This window comes from Meriones unguiculatus, chromosome 5 (genome assembly GCF_030254825.1).
Source record: "Meriones unguiculatus strain TT.TT164.6M chromosome 5, Bangor_MerUng_6.1, whole genome shotgun sequence".
NCBI classification, from domain to species: domain Eukaryota; kingdom Metazoa; phylum Chordata; class Mammalia; order Rodentia; family Muridae; genus Meriones; species Meriones unguiculatus.
In genome coordinates, this window is record NC_083353.1 from 43,000,342 (window position 1) to 43,015,483 (window position 15,142).

The 15,142-nt window shown below is 41.3% G+C and overlaps 1 protein-coding gene and 2 pseudogenes across 1 annotated transcript in view; 1 reads left to right on the forward strand and 2 right to left on the reverse strand.

Moving 5' to 3' along the window:
- Kbtbd12 (kelch repeat and BTB domain containing 12) overlaps positions 1–5,347 on the reverse strand; it is a 73,543-nt gene extending 68,196 nt beyond the window's left edge. The window contains exon 1 of the mRNA XM_021659212.2: positions 5,119–5,347. The gene's annotated coding sequence lies outside the window, so the exon portion shown is untranslated. The remainder of the gene's footprint in view (positions 1–5,118) is intronic.
- A 4,003-nt stretch (positions 5,348–9,350) lies between these two features.
- LOC110562481 (large ribosomal subunit protein eL8-like) lies at positions 9,351–10,147 on the reverse strand (annotated as a pseudogene).
- Positions 10,148–10,427: 280 nt separating this feature from the next.
- LOC110562483 (mitochondrial import inner membrane translocase subunit TIM16-like) lies at positions 10,428–10,947 on the forward strand (annotated as a pseudogene).
- The last annotated feature ends 4,195 nt before the right edge of the window (positions 10,948–15,142 follow it).

Sequence of the window (15,142 nt, forward strand, 5' to 3'; positions counted from 1 at the left end):
TTACTCTCCTTCTGCAAAAAAAGCAATAATTACAGGCTGGGCATGGTAGCACACACCTTTAATTCAAGTACTTTAGAACAGAAGCAGGAGGATTTCTATGAGTTCAAGGCCAACCTGATCTACATTGTGAGTTTCAGAGCAGCCAGGACTACACTGTGAGATCTTGTCTCAAGAGGAAAAGAAGAAAAAAAGCACAATCATGTGAATTACTCTTTTCTACTGGCTTCCCATGAAACGACCAAGGCATTAATCTTGGGAACAGACTGAACCGTGAACTCAATTCCATCTAAACCCCAAAGTCTGTATCCTTACTCCTTCTAGGGCAAAGGCTGGAAAGCTGGGGCTAGATGGTAAATATGCCAGGCAGGCCATCTGGGCTGTGTCACAACCACTCAACTTTGCTCTTATGGCACAAAAGCAGCCATGGGGGGAAAACATAAACAAGTGAGCATGACTGTATTCCAGAAAAATCAATTTTGGATGCTGAAATTTGAATTTCACAAATTTAACATGTCCTATTTTCATGTGTCATGAAATATTCTTCTTTTGACTTTTAAAAGCTATTTAAAATTACGAAACCTGTTCTTAGCTCATAGACTTTAGAAAAACAAGTGGCAGGTTGCCGACTGCTCCAAAGCTATAAATAAATCCACTCTTAAGACTGTGAATAGGACACTATCCTGTCTGGGTGTCTAATCTCCATTTCTTTTCTTCAATTCAGCTGAAGAATTTTGAGAAAGGGGGTTGGCTTTGCTTTGAAAAGATCAACTGTTTGCTTATATCTATATATCTATCTCTCTAATCTGCATCTATATTCAATCTCTTGAACAAATGGCATATTTGGGTGTGGTTCCTCTTTTTCAAACATTGGTTTATACAAATAATAACAGCAACAAAACCCAATTTACTTTAAAACAGAAACAATAGTTTCAAACACTTTGCAGAATCATTTACTATGAATATTTTAAATGGTCATACACATTTGCTAAGTATCTTTTCCTTCTAATTGTTGTTTATAGACCCCTGAAAGGTATTCTAATTGTTTTGACTTTATAGATCAAATTAATTTTCTGAAATTATAAAAAAAAATGCCTGGATGTTAAATCAGCTACCACATTTCAAAAATAGTCTCAGCATTCTTTCTTTACATTTAAAGAGCACAGAAGGTATTGGTGTGGTGGACAGAGGTTAAGCTAGCTGTGTATTTGCTGTCATTTTAAAACGATTTAACCTTGGTTTTTTCATCTGAACAATGGAGATAAAGAATATTAAATAAAGTAGTAATTTCAGTCATTAGCCCCCAATAAAAATAGGTAGATTTTACCATTACAGTGAGTGACTCAGCAAACTTAGCACATCTCCACAGTTAAGGATAGGGACTTGGGCTTGAGCTATTGAGGCCTTGGTCCAGCTCCTAGTCTATTGTAATCTGGCAATGTGAACATGTTTCATGTTTCATAGCCTCTTTAAGTTCTAGTTTCTTCATAATTCTTTTGAGAATTATGTAAGAACAGATGCAAGAACTGAATAAGGTTATGCACGTACAATATGTAATTAGCTTTGTAAGATCTACTTGGTAAATTGAAGGCAGAACATACCTGCACAAACACTTTTCAAATGAAAATAATCTGGGTGCACTATACAAATCAATTGTGGATACTGATACAGCTCATAAATGGAGAGAGCTGACAGCAACTTTTTCTTATAATGAGGGCAGAGAGTGCATTCTCCTTTCATCAGCAAAACAAGATTGTATAAGTGTTCTCAATGATATCAATGGGGAGTTATTCTCTGCTCCAATTTATAGCAGACTGAACTGATGCATTCATAATAATAGTATCCATAATAATGGAGAAAGATGAGTAGCAAAGATAAATATAAATCACAAGAATAAAGCCTAATTACTCTGTGAATCCAAAGTGCAGTTACACCCAAGTCCATTATATTTAGTTTAGAGAAGGACACTTTTATAAATTTAATGTGGGGCAAAAATGTCAATTTCTTTAAATCACAAATGTTTTGCCTTCATAATGTTTGATTTTATCATCTTTCCATTATCTTTACAGTTGCTACTTTTTCTGAATAATGATTGATAGATGACCAAGCTTTTCCTTCTAACTCTCCATCTTTATTTAGCAGAAGTTAAAGTAATTAAAATTCATAGCAGCACTGTTTGAAATAGCAAAACCAACTTAATATTCATTAATAGAAAACTATAATATATTCACTCAAAAGACTATTGTACAGCAAAAAAATGAATAAATATGTACATTTATAAAAAACATGGTTACAAAAAGACTAGAATACATGCTACATACTATTAATGTGTTTAAAATACACAATATTCTATGCTGTTTTAATAGAGTAAGTATAGGCATTACAGGAGTTTTTTAATATTATTGAAATTTTTATGTAAATTTGGAAAAAAACAAAAAGTTAAAAAAAATTATGTATTCTTAAAGACCCATACAACTGTAGTGAAACCTAACAAACTAAAGAGTAATTACAAGAGCAATGGATTCAGGAGAGTGGTTGCCTTCATGAGATGTGGAAGAAAGGGAGACAGAGAAGAATGACAAGGAGTTTCAACTGTATAAATGTTTAATTTCCCTAGTTGTATGGTGAGGATTCAATCCACACTTCATTGATCTTGAAAAGTGTGTTTAAAATAAAAAACTATATTAATATTAATCACTTATAGCTTCTGAAAATCTAAGCTGTTATAAATGATGTCTGTACATTATTTGATATGTCATATGCAGAGAAATAATAGATACATTATGAATTTTCATACATTGTAAATTTACATATCAAAGTATAGGCAGCCCAAATTATGAGTAACTGGAAAAATATGGAAACCTCCGATCTGGTCTGAATGACAAAGCTTTGAAATCTTACGGGTATATCCCCATTTCTTTGCTAATTTCTTCAGCATTGGCCTGTGTAATGGGAAAAGTTACTAGATTCAGTATTGTGGTGTGTTTATTTCCGTAATAAAAGTGTTTGGTACAGTGAATAGGTTACAACAGCAGAAAAAAATAAGCAACATCAAAGCTTTGCTTTTTTTATTTATAAAGAAAAAATTCAGAAGCAAAAAGGTAACTAGGACAGGGCTCCAAAATCTAGTTTTTCCAAAATTGCCTTCAACAGACTTTGGCTTACAAACCAAAAAATGTCACCATCACAACATCAGAAAATTATGTCCCATGGGGCTAAAGAGATGGCTTAGAGATTAAGAGTGCTGATTGGTCTTCCAGAGGACCCGGGTTCAATTACTGCACCTACATGGAAGCTCACAACTCTGTAACTCCAGCTCCAGGGACTGGCACCCTAACAGACATACATGCAGGCAAAACATCAATGTACGTAAGATAAAAATAAACTTTAACATGCTGTGTATTTAACAAAGAAAATAATGCCCCAGTTCCAATGTTTAAAGAAAAATCCTTTATTAAGAAGGCCTTTTTAAAAGTCAGTGATACCATGTAGAAAATTATTACTTCACGTTAAAAAAAATCATCAAGGGCTTATTCTCACCACTACTCATTCAAGCTTTGTGGGCTCCTTTTAATCTAGCTCCCCCCACCACTGCTTGTCTCATTTCCTGACTTTCTTTCCTAATAGTTTTTTGTAGTATCAAACTGCTAACAATTCTAATGCATACATGTAATTCTCTGTGTCAGGGATGTTCCGATTCCCATGCCCAGCTCTTCAAAATTCAGCTCAGGTATCACTTTCTTGAAGGGTTTTATGTTTTATTCACTTCTCTATTCTTATGTCTGTGAGGATACCTGGCATCTAACAGTTGCTTGGCGTGGCTGTCTGATCAAATTAATGCTTTGTTTAGTGCTAGATCATTCCTAGTAACCTTTGTCTTAATACTTTTGAGACAGGGTTTTTCTAGGTAGCCCTGGTTGGCCTCAAATTCACAGAGACCTTGCCTGCCTCTGTCTCCTGTGTGCTGGGATTAAAGGCATGTGTCAAGTGTCTGCCTTTCTCCCTTTGTCTTTGCATGTACATGTCAGTTTTGGAGAATTTTATTTTGCTTAAGCCATGCTTTAATATTTTAAATTATTATCCTCTTGTCCTATAAAATTCTTCCAGAAGACTATCCCCTTGCCTATAATTTTATGCATTATGACATCTACTTCTCAACTCCGCCCTCAATATGAATTTCTGGTCATTATTTACTCTCTGAGAAAGAGGCCTCATTCTTGGGGAACAGCCAGCAGAAGCTTGCATCTGCTTCAATAAACAAACTTCAAACATCCCCACACCAATAGAAAAAAAAAAAAGATATGGCAACAATGGGCCCTTCATTTCCATGTGACCTGACAAGCCAGCTGCAGCTTCTCGGAGGGTACATCTGCCTATCTTCCTAAAACCTCAGTGTCAACCATTATTTATGTTGCTTTTCTCACCTCTCTCTTTGTAGATTATTTAACAGCCATCTAAGTTTGTGATCCCTGGTCTATAACATAACACTCTCTTACCGTATTTTGTCTGTGCCATCGCCAGCTTTCCCCAGCCCTACTTTTACCATCGTGGTAGGAGATGGCTCTGAACATGCCTACCGCAATACATACACTCACCTTTCTTGCTGGTGTGGTTTCCCTGATTTAACCCTAATAACTCACCCTCAAACATACACAAGGCCTGTAATAATGAGTCACAGAGATGAAAAAGACAAATAAGCTTTCTCTTCTCTTTCCTTTGGTGCGCTCACGGTGTTTTGCATTCGCACAGTTCTTTATACTTTTCCGAGTGCTTTAATATGCATTATAGCTCATTAGTTCCTCCTAAGAATCATGTGGGGAAAATGCAAGGCAATTATATTCCTGGCTTTAAAGTTAAGAGAGTTGCCCAGGGATACATTCAGCGCTGATTGAATTTAAACGAACCGAACCCTGCATTATTATGGGCTCTAGAAAGGCAGGAGAGCCCCTTACCTCGATGGCATTTATAGTCTAGCGGCGACGGAAAATAATCAACCGGGTCCTTTAGGGAAGGGCATGAACATGGAGACCACGCAAATGAACTATGCCCCAGGGAGACCCAGCGGCCGCCGACCCCTCTCCTGGGGCCGAGGGCTAGTCCCCTCTCTAGGCCCCTACTTACTTGCTGCTGCCCGGCCCCGCTCGCTCCGCCGCGATGGCGCCCTGCCTGGACACGCCACGGGGTCGCGAGGGCGCGGCCGGGCGGGCCTGACTGGCCACACTACCCGAAAAGGGCCGGCGCGGCAAGCGCTATAAATAGACGGAGCGAGGCGGGTGCGGGGTCAGACAGCATGCCAGCGGGGACAAGGAGGGCGCTGGCGGCCACCCTGAGGTGACAGGTGCTCAGTCCGGCGCGGGAAGCGGCCCAGCCACGCGCCACACTCTGCGCCTGCGCGGGCTTCTCCCGCGCCGGGTCCACACACTCTCCACAGGCATCCCTCACCCAGCAAGTGCTCTGCGCCTGCGCGGGGTCTTCCCGCGCCGAGCCCACACCACAGCTTCTCCAGACTACCTCAAGCAGGCGCTCTCCACGGAGTTTCCGCGCCAGAGGTTGCTCTAGGGGCAAGGATGGTCTGTCAGGATCCCCCCAAAGACACCTTCTAAAAGAGACTTTGGAAATCGGATCTTTAAGATGACAACTCTTTCATTTAATCTTTAAATGAAATGTTTAAATTGCAAAATTTACCCAAGCCCTCTGTGATCTCATGTGTGTAGGGATGCTGAACAAAACAGAGGAACCTGGTTAAATACAAAATTCAGACATACAACCTGTACTTTTTTTTAGTATGATATGTTCCAGGTACCACATAACCAATTCACATTTAGAAGCAACTCACTGTTTTTGTTTGGTTTTCTGTGTTGTTATTTATTACAGCTGGCAACTGGACCCGGGCAATCAGCTCCTGATATTGTGGCGGGATAGGTGGCAGGGGGGATTTCCTCGAAGTGGAAAGGGTCCCCTAATCCTAAGGAAAGACTTATTTTGTTCTCAGCTGAGGGTGCTGCTGGGATGAAAAACTTTTCCATGAGAAGTGTCACAGGGCATTTACTTTGTGGATAAAGAAGCAGCATTAAGTCAGGTACTTTATTTTATTTTTAAAATTAATTAATTTGTTTAATCACCTTACAGCCCGATCCCAGCCTCCTCCTTCCTCCCAATTCCACCCTCATGCCCCCCTCCTACCTAGGCTGAATGGCAACACCTTTGACAATAGTCCCTCTTCTCATTCCCTCTTGTTTTTCTTGGAGTAGAGGATGTCCCGGGAGTACCAACCCACCCTGGTACCTCAAGTCACAGCAGAACTAACCACATCTTCTCCCACTGAGGCCAGACAAGGCAGTCCAGCTAGGAAAAAGGGATCCAAAGGCAGGCAACAGAGTCAGAGACAGCCCCTACTCCCACTGTTAGGGGACCCACATGATGACCAAGCTGCACATCTGCTACATATGTGTCAGGGTTCTAGGTCCAGTCCATGCATGCTCTTTGGTTGGTGGTTCAGTCTCTGTGCCCCCATTGGCCCACATTAATTTACTCTGTAGGTCTTCTTGTGGTGTCCTTGACCACTCCTGCTCCCTTTATCCTTCCTCCCACTCTTCCACAAAATTTCTGGAGCTCTGCCTATTGTTTGCCTGTGGGTCTCTGCATCTGTTTCCATCAGACTCTCAGAAGACAGTTATGCTAGGCTCCTGTCTGAAAGCATAGCAGAGTATCATAAATAGTGACAGGGGTTGGCTATCTTACATGTGGTGAGTCTCAAATTGGGCCATTTCTTCAGTCTCTGCTCCATCTTAGTCGCTACACTTGTAGGCAAGACAAGTTTTGGGTCAAAGGTTTTATTGGGTTGTTTTTCCTCTCCCTCCACGGGAAGTCCCAACTGGCAACAGGAGGTGATGACTTCAGGTTCCTTTACCCCTGCTGCTAGGAGTTTCAGCTAGGGTTACCCTGAGAGACTCCCAGAGCCTCCCCTGCCACAGAGATCCTGCCCGCCAATTTTCATTCCCCCTCTCCTCATACATGATCACCACCCCTCTCCCACCCAGTTCCCTCACTCCATTTACTTCAGGTCTATTTTATTTCCTCTTCTGAGTGAGAGTCAAGCATCCTCCCTTGGGCTCTCCTTGGCTTCTTTGGACGAAATGGCAGCCTACAGGCTGGGAAAAGATCATCAACCCTATATCTGACAGAGGGCTAGTATCCAAAATGTCTAAAGAACTCAAGAAATTAAACACCAACAAATCAAATAACCCAATTAAAAAATGGGGCACAGAGCTAAACAGAATTCTCAACAGAGGAAACTCTAATGGCAGAGAAACACTTAAAGAAATGTTCAACATCCTTATTCATCAGGGAGATGCAAATCAAAATGACTGAGATTCCATCTTACACCTGTCAGAATGGCTAAGATCAAAACCTCCAGTGACAACACATGCTGGCAAGGATGTGGAGAAAGGGGAACACTTCTCCATTGCTGGTGGGAGTACAAATTTGTACAGCTACTTTGGAAATAAATCTGGACGTTTCTCAGAAAATTGGGATTAGCTCTACCTCAAGACCCAGCAATATCACTCCTGGGCATATACCCAAAAGATGTTCCACCATATCACAAGGACACTTGCTCAACTATGTTCATAGCAGCTTTATTCGTAATAGCCAGAAACTGGAAACAACCTAGATGTCCCTCAACTGAAGAATAGATAAAGAAAAGTAGTATTCTATTTACAGAATGGAATACTACTTGGCTATTAAAAACAATGACATCATGCAATTTGCAGGCAAATGGATGGGACTAGAAAATATCACCCTGAGTGAGGTAACCCATACCCAGAAAGTCAGCTATTTTAAAACAAAGCAAAATGTCTTTAATGTGGTAATACACATGTTTGTTAACTTACATTTAATATTTCACTGCTCTGCAGATCAAAATTACAAAAGGCCCAAGGAGTGTTCCCAATGAAGTGGTTCTCAACCTCTGGGTTGCGACCTTTTTGGGTTGAACAGCCCTTTTGCAGGGGTTGCATTTCAGATACCCGCATGTCAGATATTTATATTAAAATTCATAACAGTAGCAAATTACAGTTATGAAGTAGCAAAGGAAATAACTTTATGGTTGAAAGTCACCACAATATGAGGAACTATATTAAAGGGTCACAGCATTAGAAAGGTTGAGAGCCACTGTCCCAATGGATTAAAATCAAGGTGTCAGTGGGGTTGTATTTCTAGGAGGAATCTGTCTCCTGGTCGTTTTACAGCTTCTAGAAATTGTTCTGATTCTTTTGAGTGTGATTTCTTTCTCTTAAAAGTCAGGATCAAGCTGGGAGTGGTTGGACATACCTGCAATTCTAGCACTCAAGAAGTGAAGAGAGGAAGATCAGGAGTGCAAGGGGCTGTTGTCACAGTGAGTTCAAGGCTAGCTTGCAGCACATGAGACACTGTATAACTACAACACTCTGCCCCTCCCTCTGAAATTCTCACCAAAGCCAGGATATTTAGGATGAGTCTTTCTCAGGTTGTATCACTATGGTGCAAACTCATCTTTTTCTTTTTTTTTAATCTCTGTGGTAAAATATGTGTAGCATAAAATTTACCATCTAATCATTTTAAGTGTTCACCCTAGCATCACTAAACATATTAGCAATGCCGTGTAACTACTATAGGTTGGATACTGACTATCCTTCAGAAGTTTGCGTGTTTAAGGCGTGAGTCCCAGAGTGATGCTTTGGGAGGTGTTATGACTCTTAGGGTGTGGGACCTGGTAAGTCCTTAGATCATTGGAGGGCATGCCTCTTACAGAGTCAACAGGCCCTCAGGTAGTCCTCTTCCTGTACGAATCAAGCTGCTTGATTTGCTACTTCAGTTTGCCTGCCAGAGGTCCAAAACAATGGGCTCACCCAGTCTTGGGCTGGAGCCTCTCCCACATGAAACAAAATAACTATATAGGTTAATCACCTCAGATATGTCATTATAGTAACTGGTAGCTGAGTAATGAAACTGCCATCACCATTTCCATTTCCGTATTTTGAAAACCATGACAAACAAAGTCAATTCTTATTAGAAAATAATTCCCCATTTTTCTCTTCTCCCAAGTATCCAGTCATCTCTATTCTATTTTCTTCCTGTATGAATTTACCTTACACATGCTTTATATAAGCAGAAGCATATAATATTTGTCCTTTTGTTACTAATTTATTAAATAATGCTCCCAGATTTCATCTATTATGTATGAAAATTTCCTAATGTTTTAAGACTCAGTATTACTCTGTGTTGTTTAATGTATCCATAGTATATTGGAATTCTTTTCTCCCTTTTTTTTTGTAGTTATATTTATGTACAGAAAACTTAACAGTGTACTACATTTAACCCAGTTTAGTGGCGAGTTCTTTAGCCTTTCCCTTTTCCAGCTTGGCAATGCGAGGCACAGATTAGGACCCAGGATGTTGCCTTCCCAGTGGCCACTGATCTCATCGTATCTGTCGTTGTAATTGGTCCTTATAGCCTCCACCAGCTTAGCAGAGCACCCTTGTCCTCCGAGTTAACCCGTGTGAAGGCAACAGTGGTGCAAGTCTTCCTGTGGACCAGCGTCCCAGCCTGGCCTTTCCCTTGATGATGCAGTAGGGGACCCACATCTTCCACACAGGATTGGTAGGAAAACCATCAGCTCAATGGGGTCAACATCATGGGCAATCAGCACCAGCTGAGCCTTCTTGTTCTCCACAAAGGTGGTGACAATATTGACCCCTGCTGGAAGGATGGGAGGTCTCTTACTTGGGACATCTCCTTTCCCAGCAGCTTTCTTCTTAGCATGGGCCAGCAGCCTCTGCTTCTTCTCCTGCTCTGTCTCTGGCTTGTACTTGTGGGCAAGCTGAAGCAGCTGGGTAGCTGTTTGCAGGTCCAGGGCCTGGGTGAACTGGTTAATGGCAGGAGGTATCTTGAGCTGCTCATAGAAGACAGTGCTTTGCCACTGTAGGCTAACGTAGCAGGGCCATTTGATGGAACATGTGAGATCTCTTTTGGGCTGGATGTCCTGTCCAATGCCAAAGTTCTTGGGCCCTTTCTCAAACAAAGGATTGACCACCTTTTTGGCTTCCTGTTTCTTCATGTCGGCAGGGACTGGGGCCACATTCTTCCCCTTAGCCCTTTTTCCTTTGGACATCTTGCTGGGCTAGAGAGACCTCCCTTTTTCTATTTGGAGAAAAGAATTCACTATGCAGTTACAACTGCCCTCAGGCTCACCGTCCTCTTGCCTCAGTCTCCCTTGGAACATTTTAGTATTATTCTTGTGTTAGAGGTTGGTCTGATGTGTGTTGCTGATCATGGGAGATGGATGGGAAGAGAGGAAGAAGGAGGATGCCGCAATGTGTTAGCATGGAGGAGAAACGATGTGGGGTGGGAAGAAGGATTCCAATAATGGTGTGAAAAGGCCCAGATGGTGGCCCCACGGGGTCGGGAAACGACACCCGGTTCCCTAAGGTGGAGCAGCCGCCATGGCCAAGTACCTGGCCCAGATCATTGTGATGGGTGTGCAGGTGGTGGGCAGAGCTTTTGCCCGGGCCCTGAGGCAGGAGTTCGCAGCAAGCCAGGCAGCTGCTGATGCTTGGGGTCGTGCTGGGCACCAGTCTGCAGCTGCATCCAATCTCTCCGGCCTCAGCCTCCAGGAAGCCCAGCAGATTCTCAACATCTCCAAGCTGAGCCCTGAGGAGGTCCAGAAGAATTATGAACACCTATTTAAGGTGAATGATAATCCGTGGGTGGCTCCTTCTACTTGCAATCAAAGGTTGTCCGTGCAAAGGAACGCCTAGATGAGGAACTCTGAATACAAGCCCAGGAAGACAGAGAGAAAGGGCAGATGCCCAAAACGTGACTGCTGGACTCTCCCCACCCTACCCATTGCCTCATAATTTATAGCCTGGTAATAAATGTATTTTCTGTGTTAAAAAAAAAAAAAAAAGAAAAGGCCCAGATGAAGAATACAAGCAAGTACCATGGGACTGTAGATGGAAGGCAGTCCAGATAGGAATGATTAAGGCAGACGGCATTGGGTGTGGGATGGAAAATGAATGGTGAAGTTATCGAGATAGTGTAAGTGAAATATCTGCCTGATCCAAGATAAATAAGGCAATTATAAAATCTAACAGGTGTCTGTGTTTTATTATTTGTAATAGTGTGTTAGATAATACTGCTGCAATAATTATACGGCAAATAATAATAAACATTATAGATCCCAACACTCATTTTTTATTTACTACAACATTCTTGCATATGTCTGTATCTTCAAGTACATAGTTTCAGTTATTTGAGGAAATTCCTCTCTCCTTTTCTTAGAAACATCCCTTGATCTGACAGTTTCATTTAGATTCTTCAATTATTTCCATTCCTACTTTTGATTTTCTTTACAGGAAGTCGGTATGAAGCCAAGGAGTCTTTTTTGGCTTGCTTTGAAACCTTCTTTTAATTTCCTCATTGGCTATTTTATTTCACCTTTTATATTTGTTTCAAGAGGAAGCAGGGTTGTGAAAAATCAGACCTTAAAGTCCAGAGGCCAATTTAGAGCCTGCATTTTATCCCTAGGTGACTTTGATTGATCTCAAAATACTTGTTTGCCAAATGATTAATGAAGTGTTAATATTTAGCAAACATACTGATATATCAAAAAAACAAAACAAAACAAAACAAAACAAAACAAAAAACCCAAAAACCAGTAAGAATTCTGTGGCTTGAACTTGGTTATTGGTTGGCCTCGTGTGTGTGTGTGTGTGTGTGTGTGTGTGTGTGTGTGTGTGTGTGAACATGTGTTTACACGCAGTTTCAGGTTCAAGTGGATCTCTGTGGTTTGGTGGAGCTTCTAGCAATTACAATCTTTCTCCCTTTCTCCCTTTCTCCCTTTCTCCCTTTCTCCCTTTCTCCCTTTCTCCCTTTCTCCCTTTTTCTCCCTTTCTCCCTTTCTCCCTTTCTCCCTTTCTCCCTTTTTCTCCCTTTCTCCCTTTCTCCCTTTCTCCCTTTCTCCCTTTTTCTCCCTTTCTCCCTTTCTCCCTTCCTCCCTTCCTCCCTTCCTCCCTTCCTCCCTTCCTCCCTTCCTCCCTTCCTCCCTTCCTCCCTTCCTCCCTTCCTCCCTTCCTCCCTTCCTTCTCCTTCCTTCCTTCCTTCCTTCCTTCCTTCCTTCCTTCCTTCCTCTCTTCTTTCTCTTTTTGGGTCTTGTTGGTTCTTGCCAGAAAGACACAGAGTGTTCTTGTCTTCCTGGAAGGTTGTACTCCTCTCGCTTAGCCTTGCAATGTGGCAATTCATAACACTCACTGTATTTCCCCTCAATACTTACCAGTTTTCTGTCACCGTAACAAAGGCCTGAGAAAACCAACTTATAAGGAGAAAAAAAGGCTCATTTTGGTTCATAGTTTTGTAGATTTCAGTTCATGATCAACTGGACCCATTGCTATTGAGCCTGTGGAGGTATATATCAGGGCAGAAGCACATGGGTGCTTTCATGGCCTGGAAGTAAAAGAATGACAGGAAGAAACCAAAGACACACCCCTAATGATCTGTATGACCTCATCCTAGGCCCTACCTCTTAAATCCATTCCACAGCATTGTACGAAGCTGTGAAGCAAACCTTTAGAACATAGGCTTTTGAGAACATTCCAGATCTGAACTATAACACACAGCAACCCTGAAAGCATTCATAAGCCAGGTCCTCTGTCCACTTCATTCTTGCAACATTCATATGCTCAACTCAGGGAAGGATCACTGCTTCCAGTAAGACAAAGTGTTTACACACAAAGTAAGGTAGTCCTGGAGCTGGGACACCCAGTGCTCTGACCTAGCTCTGTTCTCTGAAGTCTTCTTCTTTCCTGAAAGTCACTTAGATTCCTGCAGTAGAACAGGCAGGTAGTAATGGGTCTATTTTACATAAAAAGCTCGTAGGAGGATGAAATAGTCCTACTAGTGAATGTGAAAGTGCTTAATAAACTATAAAGTCACACCAAATCATTTTCCTCTGACAGGCGTTTGATATAAATCAAGCTCTTTCCCAAAGATCTTGAAAATGGGCTTTTGTGCTTTTTCTCAGCACTTATTCTTAAGAGTGCTTTCCCTTTTTTAATAAACTCAATTTCTATCTCTAACCATCTGTCTCTGGTACGACCCTTTCTTTGCTTTGGGACACAAAGAGCCTGGAATCAGTTGTCCTCTGACCTCAGATCCATGACTCAGCACTGATGAGCATACTTCTCTGACATTCTGGCCTTTTGTACTGTCCTTCTGACCTCCATGATAATGTAAAAGGCACGCGTTTCTCCATATCTTCTCTTGCTGCCAGTTACCAAGATTTTCAGCTTGCCTGTCCTTTTATTTGTCTCCCAAGCTTTAATAAAATTGTCCTTGATCTTCAAAAAAGATCTTGAAAATGGAACAGAAAGCTATCTCCTATTCGTAATTTATTTCATCTCACTGTGAGCTAGATATGGACCATACTTCTTTTGTTGGCTTTTCCATTTTAGGAGTCCATCACAGTGAAGCTCGAAGAATGGAGTTATTACCAGTTTACTAAGCCCCACTGTTTCATTTCTGTGAGCACAGCCTATTCAGCCTTTCCATGCTGAGGGCATTTGAGGCTACATACAAGTTAATTACAAAACCTTCTGGAAACGAAATTTCTCTTGTTTGGGGCTATTTTATTTTTCTCAGCCATGAAATCCCCAAATCCCAAGTATATGAATACTCAAACTCTGCACTAGTCTTGTTCCAAGTAGTTTCTTGACACAAGCATGATGAGTTGTTATTGTTTGTTGCATTATTAAGCAATAATCCAGTTATCCTACATATTGTTTGACCTTAATTACAACTCATTGGAATGAGAGTTCCCCAAAACACAGAAGCAAATCTCTAGTACCCATTTACCTGGGTAGGAGCTTTTCAAGGCTGCTAAAGTGGCTCTAGCTGCCAGCCACCCAGCCTTCTCCTCTCTTCTTAACCTACCATCCCTCAAATATTGCTATCATCCATCTACCCTGAGCTAGCTCACCACTGCCTCCAAAGCAGCAATGAGGAGGGCATATCAAGCCTCTCTATATACACAAGATGATTTACTATATATCACTGCCTCTGAGTTGCATAACAAAACCTAGCTGACAGGAGGCAGGGACTTAGTTTATCCTGGATGTCATTTTTTTTCTATTTGGAAGAGGGGGAACACAATATTATATCTCATAAGTAGATAACACTGTGTACCATTCACACTCTATAACTCAGACATTTATTTTGCTTTTCATAATGTCTTGTACCTCTTCTATTTGTTTTCAACTTTAGTTTTTTGCATTTGTGCATGTATTTATATAACTAATGGCTTCTTTCTACAGATGCTATGAGCTCAAGGATTTCTGCTTTCAAACCTAACACAGAGCCTAGTGTAGAGTAGATGTTTGATAAGCTATGGAGGAAATGGTGGATGTAATTAGAGAGTTCCTCAATATTTCTAAGGCCACTGTGTGCCTTCTCCAAAACACTTCTAGCAGAACACTGATGCCTCTTCTATGTCTCCTCACTAGTAAATAGCTTTAGCTGATGGTACTACAGTGGTTTCAGATCTCTATCCTGCTGGATGGCCAAGGAGAAGCTCATTACTGCATCCCTGGGGATCAGTACACGACTGGCTCATAGGCTACCATGGTTTGGATGTTCCTTCTAAAGCTCATTTTAGATATACTTGCCACTGTGAAGATATTGGGAGGTAGAATATTTAATAGGTGAGTAGGTCATGAGGATGCCACTACCATGGACGGATCAAGGCCATTATCAAGGAAGTAAGTTACTGCCAAATTCTACCCAATTTTCTCTTTTTGTCTCATGTGTGTTTGCTTTTTTGCCATATTTATAATAGGAAAAAAACCCCAAACTATGTGGGTCTTTTGATTTTAGAATTTGTAGCTTCCAGAACTATGAGAAATAAGTTTCTCTTCTTATGTGTTAATGGGTCTGTGCTATTATGCTTTGGCAGCAGAAGGGTTAAGAAAGAAGCCATCAAGTGAACTCATTTGTGTTTGAAAATGAATCCTATATAGAACAAACTAAGGTTCTTGTCTTCCCATTTAGCCCTCTTGCACATGCATCTTCTCTTCCAAAACATTCTTTTTGTGTCATGATCAAGCCCTTTCTTTCC